Below are 11,791 nucleotides of genomic sequence, written 5' to 3' on the forward strand. Positions count from 1 at the left end.
CAACACCCCTAATTGCCAAGGCGATTGAGAATGAATAGGAGCGCAAAGCCTCCCGGGATACCTATGTCACGCATTCCGGGAGGCTCTTGGGTGCTCCTTCTGCACATGCCTGAAAATCTTGAGCATGGGCAGAAGAAGTCTTTTGGTGAAAAGAAAAAAATTTCTGATCTCACGCATGCGCAGTGAGATCGACAAGATTTTTTTTCAACCTAAGTCACCTGATCTTGCGCCTGGGTTGGGTGACGTAGGAAGAAGGACCAAGAAGAAAAGACGAAGCTCGGAGACAGATATCGGGACAAAGCGGGACGTGATGGAAGACACCTCTAGACCGATCAACTGTGCTGCGGGACTGAAGGTAAGTGTATTATTTTTTTTTTTAAGCACTTTTCAGTTTAGTTTTAAGCATTAAGGGAACTTAAGGTTAGAGGAAACCATTTGCTGTTAGAGGGTTTAGGAAATCCCTTCTTAGACTCCAGAGCAGCCTTTCTCTACCTTTTTAACATGGAGGAATCTTTAAAATAACTTTCAGGTCTTGCTGACCCCTTTCTATAATTGCTATATCTACAGCTCACAGTACATTACTGTGGTGGTCAGTAGGAAGAATGCCTCTTACATTGCTGGGCACTGGGAAGAATGTCACCCTTACTGATATCCAAAAAGATCGTTGGGGTAATCAGTAACTGACTGAGGAGGCATGAATACCTCATTGTTCAAGGAATCCCCTGGCAATCTCTAGAGAAACCCTGGTTGAATAACACTGTTTTAGGTTTATAGGTAACCAATAAAACCTTTATAACTGTTATTCATGAGCAGTGACTAACTATACGTGGTTTCAATAGGATGAAAAAAGTAATATTTTCATAAAGTGCATGAAGAACAGGTATATGGAGACCAAACTCACATACAATGAAAAAGTGTGAGAGCGCAAAAAATTAACAGGGAATATCACTCCCTGGTTCTATTTCCTAAAGAAAAAAAGGACCTTGAACCCTTAACCCACCAGGGCAAAATGCCTTTGCCAGGGGGGAGAGATACATACTTGGTCCACCTGTCCAAAACGACTCTATTCCTTAAAGGAGCTGCTGGAACCACATTTATCTAAGAGCTAGGCTAGGGCTCCCCCAAAAGTTAAGAAGAGCCTTTGACAATGGCTAATCTTCCAGCTAGTATTCAAATGTATTACCCAAAAGACCCACTCCATTATGCATTTGTGGAAAAAAAAAGTGTGCAAAAGTTCTGTGACCTTGGTGCCATGTTTAACACAAAACAAATCCTACAGATGACTTTTTTGGCATTGTTGGCTTGCCATTCCAGGGGCATGAGCATCACAGATTTATGTGATTTCATCCAATGGACAGACATGGTAGCCTAGTACCCGTTTAATATCATTAGCATTCCTGTCTGTGTTATGAGACACACATGGAGAGATCAAATGACATTCTGCCCAGGAGGAAAAGGAAAACCTCTTGTATTCACCTAGTACTAGAATACTCCTACCAATATTCTCCCAAGTACAGGAATGCCTGAGTTTCTCTCCCCATAACTGGTAAGCAGGGATACTACAATCTGCAAGCACCAGGAGTATATTAAAAAGAGGGGGAAGGAAGGATGCTGTTGCCAAGTGGCTGTCATGTGCCCCAAGACAACAGCTGGTGGGAAGAATAGTAAATGGATGCTCTTAAAAACTACAATAAGTCTATCTCTAAGGGATGCCAATAATGCTTAACAATCATCAAGATCATCTTGCATATTTAGGAATAACTCATAAAGAGAATAATTTTGAGACTTTTTTGGAAGAAGCAGCTCCATGAACAGAATGAGCTCTAGAGACAGAAGTGTCAGTGTCAGTTTATAGCTTGTATATCGTCACGCATCCCGGGAGGCTCTTGGGTGCTCCTTCTGCACATGCCTGAGAATCTTGAGCATGGGCAGAAGTCTTTTGGTGAAAAGAAAAACATTTCTGATCTCACACATGGGCAGTGAGATCTACAAGTTTTTTTTCAACCTACGTCACCTGATCTTGCGCCTGGGTTGGGTGACGTAGGAAGAAGGACCAAGAAGAAGAGACGAAGATGGCGCCGCCCGGCGTGCCAGCTCGGAGACAGATATCGGGACAAAGCGGGACGCGATGGAAGACACCTCTGGACCGATCGACTGTGCTTTTAAGGATATTACAATCTCCAAGCACCAGGAGTATAATAATAGGAGGGGGAATGAAGGATGCTGTTGCCAAGTGGCTGTCATGTGCCCCAAGACAACAGCTGGTGGGAAGAATAGTGCATACCTAGTGGATGCCCTTAAAAACTACAATAAGTCTATCTCTAAGGGATGCCAATAATGCTTAACAATCATCAAGATCATCTTGCATATTTAGGAATAACTCATAAAGATAATAAGCAGCTCCATGAATATAATGAGCTCTAGAGACAGAAGTGTCAATGTCAGTTTATAGCTTGTATATCCCAGTTTATAGAAACTGGTTGGAGAGAAATGCAGGATGAAATGATAATTTGGATAAGGTTTTCCATTTTTCGTTATATCAGTAGTTGTCCCTCAAAGGGGCTCACAATTTAATGTCCATACTATAGTCATATGTCATTACTGCAGTCTAAGGTCAATCTGGGGTAAAGCCTAATATCCTAACTGCACGTTTTTGGAAAGTGGGTAGGAAACCCAGAAACACAGGGAGAACCTGCTATCTCCATGCAGATAGCACCCTGGCCGAGATTCGAACCTGGGACAGAGCACTACAAAGGCCAGAGTGGTAACCTTTGTGCTGCCCAGTTGTTTAAATTTTCCATTGAGAAAGCGTTCCCATTCTATAAAGAGTAAGGACCTCATTAGCAGGATTACTATATGTTATTTTAATGTGAGCCGCTGGGATAGCTTCTGGTAAGAACACCCAATCCTCGTCAATGCTGGTGCTGTACACTGTGGGCAGAGAGGCAATACCACGATTTATGAAAAGTGGTACAGTATACAAAAACACGTAAAAGGACTTTATACAACAGTTTGTAAGCAGTGATGGACCTCAGTGGCAATCATAGAGGCAGGAGGATACCCAAGTAAGGATACCTACCCAAGCGAGGGTTCATGCAAGAATCTTGGCAATATTGTGTGATGTTGCGGATGCTCCAGTAAAGCTAAAGTTTCTGGTGGCTATGCATCAGAGGCTAGAACAGGTGCGGGGTTCTGGGTGATAATGATAATTGTAACATGCTGCTCATTTTTAGCCCAGTTATTATAACTTTGCAACAGGATTATTTAAATGTTTTAAAATAATGGCAAAGTATACAAGAGCAAAAAAATAGATTTTTAAAAGGTTTAAAAGCCATTGTTGGATTTCATCCAAATGGATGTTTCACAATTTTTATTTACACTTTGCTGGCCCCCTAATATTTTAAAAGAAGTATTGTTACTCTAAGTATTGTACACATAAGTACTTAAAATGTGCAGTTTGCATTCATGTTAGAGCTTCTTGGCATATGATATTCCATTTGAGTTGAAACAATAAATATGAGCTGTGATGTCTGTCTTCAGGGAGATCCTGAAGGTCCCATTTTTGTCATATGACAATGCAGGTAGGCAGGCAATCTGTTTCTACAGTTTATGAAAAGGAATGCAAAATTAGCTTGAAGAAAATAACAATTTGCTGCATAATCAAATGGCCACATCAGGGACAGTTCCAGGCTTCGTGGCTGTCAAAATGTTTTGTTTTTTTCCCCATCAAAGTGACTCTTGCTCTAATTTTCTCTTTTTGATGGATATTGATGTACAAGGAAGTAGTACTAAAATGGGTCTGAGATAGTGACTGTCAAAACAGATCTGTCAAAGTGTGTGGAGGCGAGATGTGTGAGACACAACAATACACACATACAGGCAACTTCACCTGCCGCTCACAGGTCTCTTTTGCTTAAAAGTACATGACGTCTTTACCCTTGAGATGCCCAAAGTTACAAGGCTTAAAACATTTAAAGTTGTCAAATTAAAGATATTTACCCAATTTACCTGCTTTACACTAAAATCTCCTATATTATTTAACATAATTTTCAATCTTTTTATTTTTAAATCAATTCTGCCATGAAGGCCTATGTTACTTTTTTAGTTCAAGAACCCAGGGTTGAAGAATCATTAAGCACTCAACCAGTTTCTAGGGCTAGACTGAACAGTATCAAAATATACAACGTGATACATTTTGCTTTCATTTGTTCGCACCTTTTGGGTATATGTGGCTAAATTTGACTAGAGAAATGTAGAGAAGAGGGTTTCAGGGCATATTCAATTGTGTCAGAAGGCTCCTTTCAGTTCAGGAAAATTATCATGGTTTGCATCTTCTGATTGGGGGTCTGAAGAGCTGAAAAGTAGTTCTGAAAATTAACCAGATCCTATGCTGCCGATGTGAGTGCATTCAATCAGTAGTTTAAAAAAGAATCACTTGGTGCAAAGGGGTGAACTTGTACACGAGATTGTCATTCATACACCTTGTTCTCTCTCTCTTTCTATACACACACACATATATATCAAATAGAGCAAACATTAGAGGTTAACACACAAGAGCACCAGATAATTTTGTAATGAAACATGAAATCTGACCTGTTTTCTTCAGGTGGGTAACAGAGCACCTGTTTTCTGTCTAGCGCTTGTTTACTGGTCCATTAAACAGATGGCTATACCTGATGGTTCAATATTATTTTGCTGAAAAAGTAAGAACAAGCTGGTCTTTAACTCTGGGTGGAGGAAAAAGGAAAAATACATGGTGCAAGAATTGGAGAGTGTAAAAAGTAGCAACAAATTTGCTTTAATTCATTAGGGTTGGGAAACATAAGTTTGTATTATTGGAATAACCTGTCAAGTAGACATTCCAATTCTGTAACATATAACTCAAGGAAATCTAACTTGGTGTCTCTAAATTGTGCATCTAGTGGGACATGACTACCAGATGAAGGTGCTTGGTGTGTCTCTTACAAAAATGTCAAGCTGCTAAATCCAATGAGTCTTCTTAGCTAATGAAGAATATATGCAGAACACGGGTATGCAACATTCTCTTTATGTGCTTCTGTGGTGTTCATTTTCACATGCCCACATATGTTTGCTAAGCAGGATGGAGCATAGGGCGACAAAGAAGTATTAGTGTGTCACAAAGTAACCAAAGCCATTGGAAGAAGGCGAGTCCAGGTACAAGAGACTATAATAGAACTTTTTGGGCAGATGTGAGGTCATAAAAGATCTGAAGTGAAAAGTCTAAGCTTACCTACTAGAACTTCATCAGAACACACTTAGGAAGTGATGGACTTCAGTGGCGAGTGCAACAGGTTGTGGCTCTCAAACTCACCTGTGTATATGGTATTATCCAATGATGGCAGAAGAGTACAGTATGTTACATCCTAACAGTCTGAAGGGCAGGGCAAGGAAAAAGCAAGCACAGTCAGGAACAAGCATAACTGGAGGAACAATAATGTAGAAATGATGGGTCACAGAAGCAATAAGGATCATAAAGCCAGGGGGGTCAATGATGCACACAGAATCATGGCGGTGGGAGGGTACCCAAAGGGTTCAAGCACACGGCTTGGCAAAAGTTTAGTAACTCACTGCTATGAGTCATGGATTGTTACACCTTTTATGCTTGGACCAGTCTGGAGGGCTATCTCCTGATCCATCGTGCTACTGATGCTCAAGAGGAAACCCAGAATTTCCAGTGGCCACTTGTCAGAGGCTAGACCAAATGCTCAATCTTGAGAATACGAAGTGTAACAAGCTGCCCTATCTTAAGGCCTAGCAATTATGACCCCACTGCACCACTAATGTCTATATAATAAAAAAAATATAAGCTAATAAAATAATACAACAAATGTACCTTTCTTAAATGTGTTAAAATTATTTGACAAGCCTACACTGCAGAGAAAATTGGCAATGACGCATTTGGTGATAATGATTTCAGATGGGAGGCCCTGGCAGTCCGGAAACTAAATCTGTTTTGAAAACATGAATCTATATATGGAGCGAAGGAAGATAACCGTGTGCAGCTCATTAAGGTTGCCACGTACTTTTCCATGTTTATGTTTACCTGATGCTGCAAATAATCTAGGAAGAAGCAATATTAAAGTAGACCTCCTCATTTAACAAAATGCTAAATGATGCTTAACCAGTGAGGAAAGGGAAAAGGGGAAGGGGGAAAAGTTTGTGTACTATCTGGACCAACCCAATAACAAAAATCAACACATGAAAAATAAAGAATATTAATAATATTATGATTTTTAATACTATTGATGTGTTACAAATGTCTCACTAAAATATTATAAACTGCCTATATAATTCAACTTTTAAGTTATGATTGCAAATTTCTTAAACAGTAAGTAATTTTTTAAACAGTAAAACAAAAGCAGAATGGGGAAGGATTGGATCCCACTTGTTTTATTTTCATAACAATATAAATTTCAGATATAAAAATATCAACCATATTCCCAGGTCAAGGCCTTGGCTTGTCATCTGCTCCTCAACTGTCATATATAGAAGGTAAGGAAGGTCCTTTGTGGCATGGTTTCTATTTGCATATCAGAAAGGCCCCTAGGGCTTTCTGTAAAAGACATGAGCTGATAAATTATTGATGGAATAGGGTATTTATTTAAAACAATGGGGAAATAAAATGGAGGGATTGATTCCCCAAAGAATACGAAATACCACTTGATTTAATAAATACAGGCAACAGCATTGCTTGATAGCCAAACATCACTAAGGTGCTTGATGAAACACATTTATTTTAGGTTTGTTTAAGCAATGCTGACCATGTTTTCCATTGCGGAAGCCCCAGGGGAAGCTTTTGATGCTTAGCGCAACCTACAAGATGTTGCAAGCTATGTTTCTATTTCAAATATTTTCTTGTTTTTCAAGTGGATTTTACAGAAAATATTCAGGGAAAATTGGGAAGTCACACATAAAAAAGGAAATTTCAAACTCATACAATTTCTAGCATTGTACAATTTTCAATATTTTACAACAGTAAGTTCTTAATCATATATTAAACTTTTAGGTTTATGTAATATAACCCCATTACAACAATGCGCTTCATGTTCATGTGCTTTATCATTCAGGAAATTCTAGATGGAAATTTAAATTGCTAGTCTTCTTTGCTTATTTGGACTTACTTATTATTACAGGTCAGATTATGGACTAATAAAAGGAATGGAGGAGCTCAGCTATGAGGAGAGATTAGCTGAACTGAATCTATTCTCCCTTGAGAAGAGACGGATATGATCACCCTGTATAAATATATAAATGGTCCATATAGAGAACTCTCTTCCCCATTATTCACTTTGAGATCATTACAAAGAACCAGAGGGCATTCTCTGCGTCTGGAGGAAAAGAAGTTTAAGCTCCAGCTAAGATAGGGATTCTTCACTGTAAGGTCTGTGAAAGTTGTTTCAGCAACTACTATAGATTGCTTTAAGAAAAAGCTGAATGTTTTTCTAGAAGCACAGAATATAACTGGGTATTAAGGCTTTAAAGTAAAAATAACAGTCACTGTTGATCCAGGGAACATCCGATTGCCTCATGGAATCAGGAAGGAATTTTTTTCCCCTGTTGAAGCAAGTTGTACCAGGGTTTTTTTTTTGCCTTCCTTTGGATCAACTTTGTCTTAAAGGGTTTTATATCTGGGATGTGTTTATTTCCCTAGTGGTTGAACTTGATGGACTTATGTCTTTTTTCAACCTAACCTTCTATGTAACAATCAAACAAGCATAATCTAGGGTACTATTCAACTCTCAAAACTAATCTAACTATGTGACTACATAATAATGGAAGAAAGGAATAAGAATATTTGCAAGTTATGTTTGATTCAGCATGGCATGACGGCCAACCTGAACATGTTCGGGTCACTGCACCCCTCTATATTGAGCATTTGAGGGCCACATGAGGTTTGTGTTGAACATAAACACCATTCAGACATGTATATGTGTACTTTTTAACAGCTTTATATTTAATATATTAGATTTTACGTTTTTCTAATATTTTTAGCTGTTCAATTAGCAAATGAGAACTGCAAAATAAAAAACCAAAAAGACATGGAGTAACTTGCTCTAAATTCAGGCATGGAAAAAGCAGTTGATCACACAGGTGTCCCCTGCATTGTGACCCCATAAAGTGACGTTAGAGCGCACCGACTCCGACTGACAAACAAGATTATAAATAGATCTTCCAGGAAAAGCCTCTTACCTGTGACCTTTTGTACACAAGCTGTGCGGATTTAGTGCAGGTTTCCAGGCAACTGACTTACTTCGTTATTTTAATATAAACTCATTGCAAGGTTAGTAAGTAAATCAAAATAATGAAGCAGACAATGAATGAATGAATTTATGAATGAAATTTTCTCACATTCTTTTTTATTAGGTTTTTCCTTCATGTGCTTTTAGTGGTTAAAAAGTGGTTCATAGTAGTTTTAACTTATTTTATCATTATAGAATATTTATAATATTTCTTGTTTATACCATTTATCACTTACAGTTAAAGGCTTTGCCCATTTTTTTCTATAGTTGTAAGCTCTTCAGGGCAGGGTCCTCTCCTCTTGTGTCACCGTCTGTATTCATCTGTCACTTGCAACCCCTATTTAACGTACCGCACTGCGTAATATGTTGGCGCTATATAAATCCTGTTTATTAATATTATTAATATTAATAATAATAAATAATATGACTGTGTATTTTAATTCACATGGTTGGAAGGAAGTTTGAAAATATTTTTTTCAGTTGTTGAAAAGATTTGTCAGGCTGCAAACAAGCATTATGGCAGAGTAGAACATTCCTAATAAAAAGGCTTCTATGCTTCACAAACTAAGGGTCATGGGTACACCCTCAATAGAAAGTCAATTTAAAAAATCAGTTTATTATGCAAAAATGTAAAAATAACCAAAACTCTTACACATTTTCTATAACGGTAAGTAGCTGGTTTAGTGGGTTATTATAGATGAGTGAGCTATTTCAGTTCTAGGGTAATGCTGACAAGTTAAATGCATTTTCCCCACAATCAATTAATGAATGCATTTTCCCCACAATCAATTAATTCAATGTAAACTAAATCATTTCTCATTGTTATTAATAATAAAAGAAAATAATGCACACATGTGTGATGTGTGCAGTGCATAAAGGCATTCTACCAAAAAGTGGACATGAATTCAAATTGTCATTGGCTGTGTTATATGAGACATCCAGAAATTTTAAGGTGGACCTATACTGAGAGATTATGAAAGCTGCCATTTAAGACTAAAGAATGCTAATTGCTAATAAGTTGAACACCTAAACTGCACATCCATTTTGGGTTTGTATTTAGTAATTATTAAAGAAAGAGGATTGGAATACCAAACAAGGCAATGCTTTAGAACAGCGGTCGCCAACCTTTTCAGGTCCGCAGACCACTAAAATCACCGGCTCCCGTCCACGCAAGCGCCAGGAGCCGGGTGTCACTCAAAGGGGAGAAACCTCTCCTTCTCTTGACCCTGCTCGGGGATGCACCGGCCAGAGCCGCGGAGCCCAAAAATTTTCTTGCGGACCACCAGTTGGCGACCGCTGCTTTAAAACAGTGTTTCGACTTTTTTAACACAGTGGAACCTGTTGAAATAACTTTCAGGGAACCCTTTCCATAATTACTATATTCATACCTGAACTAGTAGATTAGTGCGGTGGTCATTAGGAAGAATTCCTCTTATATTGCTGGCCATTGGGAAGAAAGTCGCTCTTATAGAAAACCAATAAGAGCACTGGCATCAGTTAAACTGACCGGAGAGTCACAAATTTCCCATTGCTCATGGAACCCCTGGCAACATCTGGAGGAACTCTAAGATTCCATGAAATCCTGGTTGAGAAACATTGTTTTAGAAAGTCAGCAATGGCAGATTATAAATTCTCTCAATGTGGGTTCTTTTTAAGTATGTCTAAAACACCCAGAAAAGGGTTCCTATTGTCTGGAAATCCATGTAAAATGTTACCGAGCGGTTCCTAGTACTTGTGTGTGCACGGGAACTCCAAGCCCAAGGCTATGGGGTAAGAGATAAAAGGCCATGTTAGACCTAACTGCCAGGCTCAAGCTATTTAGGATAAAATTTGATGATATCATTACTTTGCTCTCACTATTCTTGATAGAGGATCTGATTTTGAAGCTTGCTAATATTTGGATTATGAAATAAGAAGATTTGGAATAAGTGTAATATTTTTAACACTCTGTAGAATGTTTGTAGTTTAAGTCATACCCTTTATTCACAAACTACAGTTATTTAAAATCCAAGCTTTTGTGATTTGCCAAGATCTCCTCTTCAGGCATATACATAGTTCTGAATACACACATTTTTATACAGAGTTACAGAGGGCTGGGCATGATCCAGCTCTGTTAGTTTACCTTCAGACCAATAACAGATTTTTTTAGAAGATTAAACAATTTAGAGAACTAGGCTGCAACTGTGAGTTGAAGGAAAGGACCTTCAAGGTTATTTTCCCTAGAATATTGCCTGCGCTATTCACAAAGCAAATTCTTAGAGACCTAGAAACGTCTGCACAGGATGGGAAAGTGGCAATAAAGAACAACTCCAGTTATCCTGAAGTGGAATGATGTAATGGTACAGTAAAGGCAGAAAGTTCAGTTTACTAAAATACAATTTTATGGTACAGTTTATAGAAGCTCTAAATAGAAATGTACGGTTAGACCTAGAAATCTCACAAAATACAGCACTTTATTATCCAGTATTTATATAACGCTGACATATTACACAGCTCTTTACAAAGTCCATAGTCATATCACTAACTGTCCCTCACACTCTAATGTCCCTACCATAGTAATATGTCATAACCATAGTCTAAGGTCAATTTTTGGGGGGTTGAACAAGGGGAGAACCTGAAAACTCCATGCAGATAATGGCTGAGATTCGACCCTGGGACCTAGCACTGCTAGAGTGCTAACCTTTGAGCCACCGTGTTGCCCACTTTAGGGTAACAGTGACCATAACTTATTTAATTTGGGCTGTAAACTGGAAGCACACACAGGAAAAACTAAAACACTTCAAAGTTGGTGGCGGAGAATTATAAATCTGTTGTACCTGCCTCAGCTACGTATTAGATCAGGGGTACCCACACTTTTTTGGCTTGCAAGCTACTTTTAAAATGACTAAGTCTAAATGATCTACCAACAATAAAAATGCTAAATATATATATATATATATATATATACACACACACACACACACCGAGTATGACGCAAAAGTGACTGAAGCTAATGAGACATTGAATGACAGAACATTGCACTACTAGACTACAGTGGCAGGGAAGATACAATTCACCTGTCATAGGAGAACGACGTGCTGCACAAGAAAAAGAACTGGTACACGAGCCTTCCCATGCACTGAAAGACATCCCCAGCATCCCTATAGACGTACAGCAGGGCTGCTGGTAAACAGCCGCGAGGGGTAAAGCAGGGCTCCGCGATCGACTCATGCTGCCTTTGCGATCGACCAGTAGATCGTGTTTTGGGCACCCCTGTATTAGAGGTATAAATCCCAAACTGGAAGACATAATCTTACTCCTGTACAAAGGATTAGTAAAGCTGCATCTGGAATATGCAGTTAAGTTTTGGGTACCAGTTCATAAAAAGGAGGTTGTAGAACTGGAGGGAATGCAAAGACAATTTAACTAATAAGGGGCTTGATGGACCTCGTCAATTAAGTCAAATTAACTTATCTGAATTTATTTTTATTTTTTTTTAGAAGAGGCATTTAATAGGGGAAATGATCATCATGCATCAACCTATATAGGAA

Source organism: Pyxicephalus adspersus, chromosome 8, assembly GCF_032062135.1.
Source record: "Pyxicephalus adspersus chromosome 8, UCB_Pads_2.0, whole genome shotgun sequence".
NCBI lineage: Eukaryota > Metazoa > Chordata > Amphibia > Anura > Pyxicephalidae > Pyxicephalus > Pyxicephalus adspersus.